General features: G+C 39.5%; 1 pseudogene; it reads left to right on the forward strand.

The window, feature by feature from the left end:
• The first annotated feature begins 8,271 nt into the window (after positions 1–8,271).
• On the forward strand, positions 8,272–9,249 carry LOC101640546 (annotated as a pseudogene).
• The last annotated feature ends 3,593 nt before the right edge of the window (positions 9,250–12,842 follow it).

The following is a 12,842-nucleotide window of genomic DNA, read 5'->3' on the forward strand; positions in this document are numbered from 1 at the left end:
CAGAACAACAGAAACAGTGGGAACCAGACACTATTTCAAAGTCTGGGCCCTTCCAGCCTTCCAAATACAAGAGCTCTGAAAACTGTATGTGCCAAGTTGGAAGAACAAGACAAAATTATGCCATTCAAAAAATAAAATTTTACATAGCTTGAAGGATCCTTCCTGGGACTCATTAATTGCCTTTATAAAAGAGGGAAAAACAAAACAAAAACCAGAATAGAATCAAATTCCAGTGTTCCAAATCAAATTGTTACACCTCAGTATAAACCCAGTGTCCCGGCAGATAAACATGCTTTTGTTGTTTGCGGTCAATCGGTACCTTGTCAGGGAGTAGCTCATCTTCATCTTCAGCTAGGTTTTGGTTTTATTTGCAGATTTCATTATCATACTTGTCTTGGTCTTCTCAAGCTGCCCTTCACTTTTTCTATTCAGTTCTTTTACTGTATCATTTTTCCATTTGTTTTCAGATACTGTATGATTAAGCACACGTTTTAAAGTCTCTTCTGACATCCACTTTGATTTTCTTTTTCTTCCCTGTCTTTTTGCGTTCATCATGAATGATGGTCTTAATGTCCTCCTACAGCCCATCAGGTCTTCTGTCACTAGAGCTCAATGTATCAAATCCATTCTTGAGATTCAGGTGGGACAGACCCAAGGTTGTTTTTGGCGTTCATGGATTTGTTTTAATTTTCTTCAGCTTTATTCTGAACTTACCTATGTGCAATTAATGGTCTCTTCCATAGTCAGACCCTGGCCCAGTTTTAGCTGCTGATATTGAGTTCCTCCATCATTTCTTCCCACAGATGCAGTCAATTTGATTCCTGTATAGTCCCTCTGGAGAAGTCCATATATACAGGCATTTTTTTTTTGTATTATTAAAAGAAGGTATTTGCTATGAACAACTCGCTGGTTTTTCAGAATTATATCCTGAGGTACCCAGCTGATTTCGTAGAGTGCAGTGGACTATGGGGATGTGAGCAGGGTAAATCCTGAGGGAGTAGAGTTTTCAGTATCTTCATTTGCTGATGAGTCATGACTCAAGATAATAAGAAACAGCTGCAAAAATCTGCTAATGAGTGGAACTTGAAAGCCTTCATGGACTAATAATTCAGATTCTAATACTTGGGAGCAATATTGGTTCACTTTATAGCTAGAGGATGTCAATCACAATTAATCCTGTTAACTATCTCTAACAGCTGAATCATATAATGAAATCAGTATCTTTCCCCACCTTCTTACCAAGACCTATTAGTTAAAAGTCATCTCGTGGAGGATTCTAGGGGAAAATTATTGAATAAGGTAGGAAGCCCCAGAATACAATGGAAGGAATACAGAGAGTCGCTGTATCCCCAAAAAGAACTGATCAAATTTAAAGAGATAACATATGATCAGCATGGCATGGAAGAAAGAAGTCTAAGCTGCACTGAAGGCATTAAAAGAAAACAAGACCCCAGGAATTGATGGAATATCAATTGAAATGTTTCAACAAACTAATAAAGCATTGGAATCAATCATTCATGTATGGCAAGAAATTTGGAAGACAGCTACTGGAAAAGACCAGTTGACTGAAAAAGGCCATATTTGTGTGCATTTCAAAGAAAGGTGACCGAACAAGTGCAAAATGTTGAATAATATCATTGATATCACATGCAAATAATTTCAAAATGTTTGGGCAGTATAGCAACAAGGAGGTGCCAAAAATTCAAGTCAGATTCAGAAGAGGACATCAGATAGGGATAAGATTGCTGATGTCTGATGCCCAGTGCTCTAGCAAGAACACTAGAAAGATGTTTATTTGTGCTGTATTAAATATGCAGAGATATTCAACTGGTTGGACCAGAAATAAAAATAAACTATGGGTAACATTGAGAAGAATGGAATTCCATAACCTTTCATTGTTTTCCTGAGGAACCAATATATGGACCAAGAGGCAGTTGTTTAATCAGAACAAGAGAATACTGTTTGTTTTAAAATTAGGAAAGTGTGTGTCAGAGTTATATCCTTTCACCATACTTCAATTTACATAATTTAAGAAGTTGGATTATATGAAGAACATAGTATTGGGATTTGATATCATTAAGGTTTATTGTGCCAACCTGGCTGATAAACACAGGTCGGATTAATCAAAGGATGGAGAGACAAATGGCTCGGTGAGCCTTGCCTTTGTAGTTCTCGGATCTCTTGCTCTCTGATGGTCGGATCAGGGTCAAGCTGCCTTAGCAGTTCCCTGCTTCAGCATGCAATGCTTACTTCCTGCAAGACATCCCTGAGGAGAAGCCTCATGGAACTACCCTGAAGCCCTAGGTGCGGGAGCAGCCACATGGAGGTCCCTGCCTGTGCTGAGATGCTTACACGCTCACTGATTCAGCTTTCTTCCTGAAGTTTGCGTTATCGCTTGTGTTTTGTAAGATTGAGGAAGACTTTGTATATTGGTTTCAGACATATGGGCTAATGTTGGGTTTATAGGCTTGGACACACTGGATTGGGATGCTTTCTTAAAGTACACTTACCCTTTATATAAAACTCTCTCTTATACATATGCGTTTCTGTGGATTTGTTTCCCTAGTTTACCCAGACAAACACAGGATTAAAGGAAGGCTCAATAACAACCTGTGACATGCAGATGACACAACCTTTCTTGATGAGCATGAGGAGAAATTGAAGAATTTCCTGATGAGGAAGAAGAACTGCAGGCTTCAGTGTGGACTACAACTCAAAGTTAAGAATATCAAAAGCTTTACAACTGGAACAGTAGACACCATCATGATAAATAGAGAAAAGCCTGAAGTTTTCAAGGATTTAATTTTTCTGAATTCATAATCAATACTCATGGAAACAGCAGTCAAGAATTTAAAGACAATATTTCAGTAAGCAAATCTGCTGGACAGGACCTCATTAAAATGTTGAAAAGCAAGGATGTCACTTGGAGTACCAAAGTGTGCTGGACCCACATGATGGTATTTTCAATGGCCATATTTTCAATATGCATGTGAAAGTTTGACAATGAATAAGAAAGACAAGACCCCTGATGCTATAGATTTTGATAGCTGGGCACCATCAGCTTTCTTCACCACATTTGTTTATTCACCCGCTTTGTCTTCAGTGGTTGTGTTGGGAAGGTGAGCATCATAGAATGCCAATTTAATAGAAGAAAGTATTCTTGCATTGAGGGAGTACTTGAGTGGAGGCCCAATGACCTTCTGCTATCTTAATACTAAATCTATAAATATATGCACATAGATCTATTTCCCCCCCACTATCAAGATCCCAATTCTACCTTGCAAGTCTGGCTAGACTAGAGGATGTACACTGGTACAGGTAAGAACTGGAAACACGGGGAATCCAGGGGGGATGATCCCTTCAGGACCAGTGGTGTGAGTGGCGATACTGGGAGGGTAAAGGAAGGGTGGGTTGGAAAAGGGGAACTGATTACAAGGATCTACATGTGACCTCCTCCCTGGGTGAGGGACAACAGAAAAGTGGGTAAAGGGAGATTTCGGACAGGGCAAGATACGTCAAAATAATAATTTGTAAATTATCGAGGGTTCATGAGGGAGGGGGGAGAAGGGAGGGAGGGGAAAATGGGGAGCTGATGCCAGGGGCTTGGATGGAGAGCAAATGTTTAGAGAATGACAAGGGCAATGAGTGTACAAATGTGCTTTACACAATTGATGTTCGTATGGATTATGATAAGAGTTGTATGAGCCACTAGTAAAGCGATAAAAAAAAAACTATGAACAAGTTCCTAAAACAAACAAAGAATAAGAAAGACAAAAGAAGAATTGATGCATTTAAATTATAGTGTTGGCAAAGAATATTGAAAGTATCACGAAGAACAAACAAATTTATCTTGAAAGAAGTATGCCAGAATTTCCTTGGAATCAAGGATGGTAAGATTTCATTTCATGTACTTTGGACATGTTCGGATAGACCAGTCCATATAAAAGGTCATCATGCTTGGTGAAATAGAAGGGAGGCAAAAAAGGAAAAGATTCGATGAGATGAATTGGCACAGTGGTTACAACAATGGGCTCAAACATGTTAACAATTATGAAGATCATGTAGGACCAAGCAGTGTTTCCTGTTGTTGTGGGTTGAACTTAATTTCATAGTATGAGTTGAACTTAATTTCATAGTAGTGAATTTGGTTATGATGGTGGAGGGGTGGGGGTGGGGTGCAACAATAATTTAATATTGAAAGTGGTGAAATCTCTTTGAAGGGAGATAAAATTGGGAAATGGTGTTTATGAGAGTTGAGTGGAGTCAACAGCACTCGTTCATGAAGGAGAGTTAAGAGAAATTTCTCTGAACAGAGGACATTTGATTAGAGACCTAAATCAAATGCTGAAAGTGTTAGAAAGAGAATAAAAGAGAGAGTACAATTCTGAGATGATCATGACTTGTCTTTTCCAGGAACGGAATATGGCTTGAGTGACCGGAGAGTCAAAACCCCGGACTTTCTGTTATGGATTAACTTCATCACTTTGTTTCCAGGTAATACTCTGAAAGCACTCTGCGTGTGCGTGACATGGTAATAAGATTAACATTCTCCTGTAACTCTATGTGAGTCAATGTCACTTCTATTTGGTGTAAATGATTAATTAATACACTTGTCTTTAAAGCGAAAGACTGGAGGTTGACATTCACCTAGAGACACCTTCTTGGAAGATAGAGCTGGTGATCAACTTTTAGAAGGTCAGCTAACGGAAACTCAGACACACACTGGGCTGCCATCAACCAAGATAGCAATGATGGCAACTGGTGGTGGATTCTGGGATGCCTTGAAAGACTTCTTATTGCTTACAGAACGGTGTTCAAATCCCTTTGTCTACTGTAAACATATTTTTGAAATTTTGGTTCAAGTATATTTCCTAACCCTTATATTTTGGGATTTTCACATAGTCAACGAGTCTAACTCCTTGCCTCTCAAATATACTGCCTAAATTTACAATTGTCCACTGAAGCACTGCCATTCCTCTTCCACTTGATTTTTTACATAAATTCTCCGGGGGAATAGATCAATTTTATAATTCTTTAATATTCAGACTTCCACCTGCTGGTACTTAGCATGCAGTGATGGACCTCCCCAAACTAGAATTTCTATGGGAGAGAATATCCCAAGTGGTGTAAGAGCTTTATTTTGTACATTTGTACATGCTTCAATGCTCCCAATTCATTTTTCCGTAAACATCACTTAAGTATCTTCCCTATAGACTTAGTCTCTTGAGCCTTGATTCACTGGAGTTCACTTCAACTTACTGAAAATACCTCCTGTGTGTTGTGCAGAATTGAGCCTGGGAACTTTAAAAAAGTGTGGCGGGAGAAGTCGTTTCCAGATGGCATCTTCACATTGCATATTTTCCTAGACACTTGGAAAAACTGAGAGGAACGACAAGTCTAGGGTAACTTGTTTTTATGTCAGGAACTACTGATTTCATAATTTGCCTTGATGTAGGCAGGCAAAGAGTCTCAGGGCTAGTCTCTTCAGAGAAGTGTGTGAAATGGTATCCTAAATTACCTTCAGGAGATCGTGTATGTACATTGATCTTAGAAGCTTAGCAAATCATAATGTGTAAACTCACCCTGCCTTGTTAGTCTCAATGGCCTAGCCTGGATGTAACTTCTGGTTAGTTTTGTGTTTGACCTAGAGACACTGAAACATGTTTGGAAATTTATGTACTAGTAAAATCTTAGATTGAGGAGGCCGATCTCTCTGTGTATCTTAGTTTCTTCACCTTCTAAGACTGGGGATTTCTGTATCAGATGATTTATCATTCCACTCAAGTCCAAAGTCACATGCACATATGAGGGGACTTCAGAGAGTTGGTGGTAACATGGAGTTAGCAGACAGTGGAATTTGTCCATCAACTTTTTGAAGTCTCTGTGGTTAGTAGTATGACTTTTCTTTCTTATTAATTTTGAAGTGGGTAAGGCTCAGAAAATGATAGTTTAATGTGCTTTTCCACTGTCAGCAGCGATTACTTACAGGATTTAAAGTGACGACATTTTGAAAACATAACCTTTATCAATGGCGCCTAAACTGTATTATTTTTGTTTACATTATTTAAGATGACAAATATATATCCTCTAGTTTCAACATCGTACAACTCTCCCATTGTATTGTGTCATGTTAAGTACATTTTATCTTCCCTAAGTTAAAAGTAACAAAACAATAAATTCTCTGAAAAACTGTTCAGTTTACAAATCCTAAAGTTTGAAAAGTTTTACTACTTATAGTTGTTTTGAAGAAAAAATCTTAAATCAACCCCAATACTTTTCTTTGGAAAGGTTCTTTGTCCTACAGAACAGGAGAGGTCAGTAGCTTTCTTACCAAGGGGGAGAGAAGAGATCTCTCACCAGGGGAGAGAGTTGTTAGGCTTTTGGTGAGTGCTTCCCTGCACCACGTTCTGTGAACATGTTTGTGGGATTGAGCTCTTGGGATGCCTGTGAGCATTTCCTAGTCCATGCCTGGCTCTCCGCCTCAGTGATCTCGTTTCATCACCATCCTCAATGACTTTCAACTCCTGTCTCTTTCATCCCCTTTTCTTCTCTTTAACTTTTTATTTTGAAATCATTTAAGATTCACCGGAACTTTCACAGAAAGTATAGAGAGGTTCCATGTACTTCTCACCAATTTTCTTTAATGATTACGTCTTTTGCAACTACAGTGCAACATCAAACCAGGATATGGACACTGGTATAACATGTGCAGGTGGTTCTATATTATTTTATCACTAGTGTGGGCTCTTGTGATATCACTATAATTAGGACAGAAATGTTGAGCCACCAGAAAGAACAATCTCTCTTCCATTCCCTTGCAATCCCACCCTCAAATCCTCCTACTAGCCTTGATCTGTGGCAACTACGAACCTATACTTCATATCCTCAATTTTGCCATTTCAAGGGTGTTATGTAAATAAAAGCATGGCACCTGCAACCTTCTCAGGTAGCCTCTTCTTAGCTCATACTAATATCCTTAATTTCCATCCAAGTTATCTGGTGAGTCAATGTTATTGAAAAGTAGTATTCGTAATATGAAGGTGCCACGGATTGGAACCATTCACTGATTGCAGGACATTTGGGTTTTTACCCGTTAATTTGAAAACAAAAGAAAGAAAAGAAAAGCAAAACGGGAAGTTGCTATTAACAGCCTTGCGCAGGCTACTTTTGTGAACATGTGTTTTCATTTTTCTGCAGGAAAATAGTGAGTAGTGCCCCATCTTTCCTTAAGATATTTATTTTTTCTCTTAAGCGCTTGGGTCAATATTTAGGAAGTGGCCCCTCCTCTGATGGGTTGCACAGAAGGAGGGACTCCGGAGGGTGATGCCCCAGAGACACTCAGGTCTGCGGGCAGTCAGAAAGGGCATTGCACAGGGGCCACTGTTGAGAACTGGGAGCCCAGTTCTAGAGTCACACTCTCCTCTCTCAGCCTTTCCATTCGAAGTGATCTCTGAGAAAATTCAACTAACTTGCTATAAAATCAAAGAGAATTGACTATGAAGTTACCCTCCTAATACCTCTTTACTTCTAATATGTCGAATGCAAATGATATCTTCTTTTAGAATATGTTTCTTCAAGTATCCTTGAATCACAGGTGGGCATTTTCAAAAATGTTATTGGGAATTGTTCAAGGATTTGCCTTAGATAATTTCTGAAGGTTACTAGATGTAACCTATAGCTAGTTCCACAGTTCTTTGATTCTCTACAAAATCCTCTTTTTCAGTCATTTTATTGGGAGCTTCATGGATATTTTAACAATCCATTATTCAATTAGATCAAACATAATTGTACAATTGCCACAACCATCACTTTCAAAGCATTTTCTTTCTTCTTGAACAATTTGATATCAGCTGGCATTTAGCCCCCCACCCCTCACCACTCTATCACCCAGGAATCCTTATTATTATATCACATCACATTACATCACATCACTATTATCATTATTGCTGTGTCTTACACCATCAAATATATCCATTCACCTACTATTAAAGAAGAAATATATCTGAGGAACTGGGCTTCAGTGACTTGCTCAGTGTCATTCTGAGCAAGTTAGCAGTGAGGTAGCAAGACAATCAGGAATAGAATCCAAGTCCCTCCTCTGGTGTCACCAGATAGCAGATAGTTAACAGGACACCCAGGACCAGAACCCACATCTCTCCATGATCACCCTATGCAAATTCAGATATAAATTTTTAAGGATTTTAATTATAAATTTATTGCAAAACCAAACATGCAAACCTTCTTTTCCTCAATACAGATTACATGGAAGAAATGGATTACAGAAATCAAACATTGGTGATTGAATTTTTGTTCATTGGATTAACAAGTCCCTTCCCCTACCAGGTTGTTCTCTTCCTGATATTTCTGTGTTTCTCTTGTCACTCTTCTGGGAAATGTGGGGATGGTCACCCTCATTTGGATGGATTCCCGGCTCCACACCCCCATGTACTTTTTCTTCAGCCACTTGTCCTTTGTGGATGTCTGCTCCTCCTCTGTCATGGGTCCCAAGATGCTGACTGGTATCTTTGCAGAGAGAAAAGTCATTTCCTTCTTTGGCTGTGCTGTTCAACTATTTTTTGGGGTCAATTTTTAGTGACTGAATGCTTCTTCCTGGCTTCCATGGCCTATGATTGGTGTGTAACCAACTGCAATCCCTTGATGTACATGTTCATTATGTCTCACTGGATCTGTGTGCAGCTGGTGATAGGACCTTATGCTATGGGTTTTATAAGCACTGTGACCCATTCGACACTCACCTTTGACCTACCCTACTGTGATTCAAACATCATCAATCACTTCTTCTGTGATCTTCTTCCTGTACTCTCTCTGGCATGTGCAGACACCCAGTTAAATAAAAAGTTACTTTTCTTCTTGGCTGGCGCTCTGGGAGTACTCAGTGGAGTGATCATCTTGGTATCCTACATCTACATCATTGCTGCCATCCTGAAGGTTGGTTCTGCCGCTGGGCGACACAAAGCCTTCTCTACCTGTTCATCCCACCTGACAACTGTCTCCATCCTATATGGGACACTCTTTTTTATCTATGTCCGACCCAGCTCTAGCTTCTCTCTGAACATCAATAAAGTGCTGTCATTGTTCTACACAGCAGTTATCCCCATGTTGAACCCGATTATCTACAGTCTGAGAAACAAGGAGGTAAAAGAGTCATTCAGAAGGACACTGGAAAGGAGGAAGTTTCTTATAAGTAGACACACCAGAATACCCTTTGTGCCACAGATTGAGAGGTGATTCTTGTGTATTATAGATGCAACAAAATAGCCTGTGTGCTGGGAGACCTACATGCGAGTTGAGATTCACTCTTTATTACTCTGAATTATTGAGTAATCAGTGGCTCTGTACTTGACTGCTAACTAAAAGTGTGGTGTTTCAAGTCTACCCAGAAGTGCCTCAGAACCTGGAATCTACTTCTCAAGCACCAGCCTTTCAAAAGAGAATGGAGCCCAGTTCAACTCTGAAGCACATGCAGTCACCAGCAGGCAGAATCTATTCAGTGGCAACATTTTTGGTGTCATTTTTTATTGACAAGTCGTACATTATCTTTAGGCAATAATTTTTTAAATATTTATTTTTAAAGTTCTCATTCGGCAGGATGGAGTTTGAACTTTGAACTGACGTATGTGGATTAGAGGACCCCAAAATTCTGGAGAATATTCTCAAGTATTTGTGACTTGACTTTGTAGTATTTAAATTTGTCAACCACGGCACTGTGAGGATTTTTGTGTCCTTTACATAATGTCATAATCTATACTGAAAGCTGTAATTCTTGATCTTCATCAGTTTAGAGTGCTCTTGACTGTAAGCAAACAAGGTTGTGCCATCTGTGTACTGCAGACTGTTAGTAGCCTTTCTGTAACCCTGATTCTGCATTCTACTTCCTGTAGTCCAGTTTCTCTGATTATTGCTTGACGTACAGATTGAACAAGTGTGGCGAGTGGGTACAACCCTGATGCACACCTTTCCTGAATGTAAACCGTGCAGTGTATGCCCTTATTCTTTCCCCACACCTGCATCTTGATGCACACACAGATCCTAAGTGAGCAAAATGAAGTGTTCTGGAGCTCCCATGTGCTCTAGACTATTCAGAGTTGGTTACAATACAGTCACATATTCCATAAAACCACTTAATGCACAGAAAACAAAAATCTTCACAACTGGGCCTATAGGTCACCATGATGAATGGAGAAAAGATTGATGTTGTCAAGGATTTTGTATTACTTGTATTCACAATCAATGCCCATGGAAAGAAAGAGAAACAATGATGCATTGCATTGGGTAAATCTGCTACACAAGGCATCTTTAAAGTGTTGGAAAATAAGGATGTCACTTTCGAGGCAAAGGTGCAACTGACGCAAGCCATGGTATTTTCGATCACTCCACATGGATGTGAAAATTGTACATTAAATAAGGAAGTCTGAAAAAGAATTAAAACATTTGAATTATGGTTCTAGTGAAGAATATAAAAAATACCACAGGGTGACAAAAGAACAAATATATATTGGTAAAAGTACAGCCAGAATGCTCCTTACAAGTATGGATGGTAATATTTGTCTCACATCGTTTCGACAGGAGAGACCAGCCCTTGGAAAAGGACACCATGCTTTTCAAAGTAGCGGGTTAGTGAAAAGAGGCAGACCCTTGATGAGATGGATTGACACAGTGGCTTCGACAATGGACGCAAACACAGGAACAATTGTGATGATGGTGCAGGACTAGGCTATGTTTCATCCTGTTGGGCACAGTGTTGCTATGAGTCTGAATGAACTCCACAACACCTCACAACAACAATGGCTTTTACATGGGCTGTTTTCTTAGCCTGGAGTAGGGTTCTGGGTTCCTTACTTCATAGTGTCCTATCTTCAAAGAAGACTTCCTGCACCTTTGGACCTAATATTTCTCTCTGCTTTTAATCACCTCTTTTGCTTTTTATTTCATTAGTTTTCAAGATACTTATAGCAGCCAATATTATTCATTTGCTTATTTATTTATTGCCTGTATCTCCCATAAAGAAAGGGGACTCTTAGGAGCAGGATCCTTGTATGCTCACTGCTGTGCCTCTCCATTCACATCTGGGCCATTGTGTACTGCATAAGGGAGTATGGAGCCGTTCCTGTGGAAAACTGGAGTTGGCACCAAATTTAAATGTACATGTGCAGTTTAACCAAGCAACTTCACTACCAGGTATATTTCCAAGAGAAATATATATTCGTATATACCAAAAGGTATGGGCAAGAATGATCACAAGAGAAAACTTTATAAGTTAAAAATTGGAAACAAGTCAAATGGGCAAGCTCAAAAGACTACATAGACCATTTATGTGATTTTTTTAATGGCATACTAAACACAACAACTAGAACAATAAAAGAACCCCAAGCCCACTGCCATTGAGTTCTTTCAGCTTCAAAGCAACTCTGTCTAGGGTTTCCAACACTTTACTGGAGGAGGTAGTCACAACTTTCTCCTGAAGAGCCTGCTAGATTGGAAGTTGCCAACAAGGCTCCCTAATGAAACATGAGCAATAAAACATATATATAAACTGGAGGTTTACTCCAAGGGGGGTGAATTTCACCAACATAACATGGATGATAGTGATGTTCTCTTTCCTGACTTGGGAGGTGGGAGTCTGGGTGTATTTGTCTTACAATAATTCACTGAGCTGCACACTTAAGTTCTGTGCACCTTCCTGTGTGTTATTTGTCAATAAATGTAGCATCAGATTGGTGTTTCTCAGTAGAATTCCTCTCAAACTTATGTGAAAATACCTGCAAATGGAACATATGCATACATTTTTACTCATAGTTTTCCTATTATTCTGAGAGAGAGACATGAACTATCAGAACACCACTGCAAAGTAACTGTAAGTGTGAGGGACTGATCCCAGACTTGCTTTCACAAAATACAACAGCCTAATCAACTGTCCCAAATAAGGTAAACTCAAAGGCCAACATCACTGTCAATAAGTTGTATCCGACATCTAGCGACATGACCGGACAGGGTAGAACTGGCCTGTGGGTTTCTGAGACCGTAACTCTTTACAGGAGTAGAAAGCTTCATCTTTCTCATGCAGAGGGGGCTGGTGATTTGGAACTGTTGATTTTGTGGTTAGCAGCCCAAAATGTAACAGCTGTGCTACCAGGGGTCACAAACAATGCAGAAAGGTCTTTATTCATTCGCTCATGTCCAGAGATCCAGAATCAACCATGAAACAGCATTTATCCATGTGTTTTCCAGGCACTGTTTTGAGGCTTGTGAATTCCTAAGTCGTGAGTAATTTGGTGGTTGTCGCAGATGATTCTGTGTAGCGGAGCCTGTACCATAAAATAGAGTTAGCAAGAGCACTGCATTTGGGGGCTCTTTGTTTTTAATATCAAGTATACCTTCACTACTCAATATTTGGCATGAACCAGCATCATTGACATAGTAACCCCACCCACTGCCATGCAGTCTATTTCAACTCCTAGTGATGCTATAGCATGGAGAAGAAAGGTGCACGTGTTTCTGAGCCTGTAAATCATTGCAGCAATGGCAGAACGTCTCCTCTTTCTCTCCAGGAGACCCTTGTGGATTGAAGCTGCTGACTTGTCTGTTCCCACGTGTAACCCACCAGGGCTTCTACATAATTTTACAGTGTTTGTGAAGTGCAGAATTTCTCTATGACATTGGGTCAGAATCTGTATTTTTTTTTAAAAAAAGGCAGTTAAGTAATATGTTGTCGGTGAGTCAGGGTGAACACATTCACAATGGAATCAAATATTATCAGCCCTGCACCCCCTTCACAATCATTAGTATGCGTACACTCATTATTGATGTTGCGACCATGTATT

This window comes from Echinops telfairi, unplaced genomic scaffold, assembly GCF_000313985.2.
Source record: "Echinops telfairi isolate 266 unplaced genomic scaffold, ASM31398v2 ScPeMD7_7416;HRSCAF=8454, whole genome shotgun sequence".
NCBI lineage: Eukaryota > Metazoa > Chordata > Mammalia > Afrosoricida > Tenrecidae > Echinops > Echinops telfairi.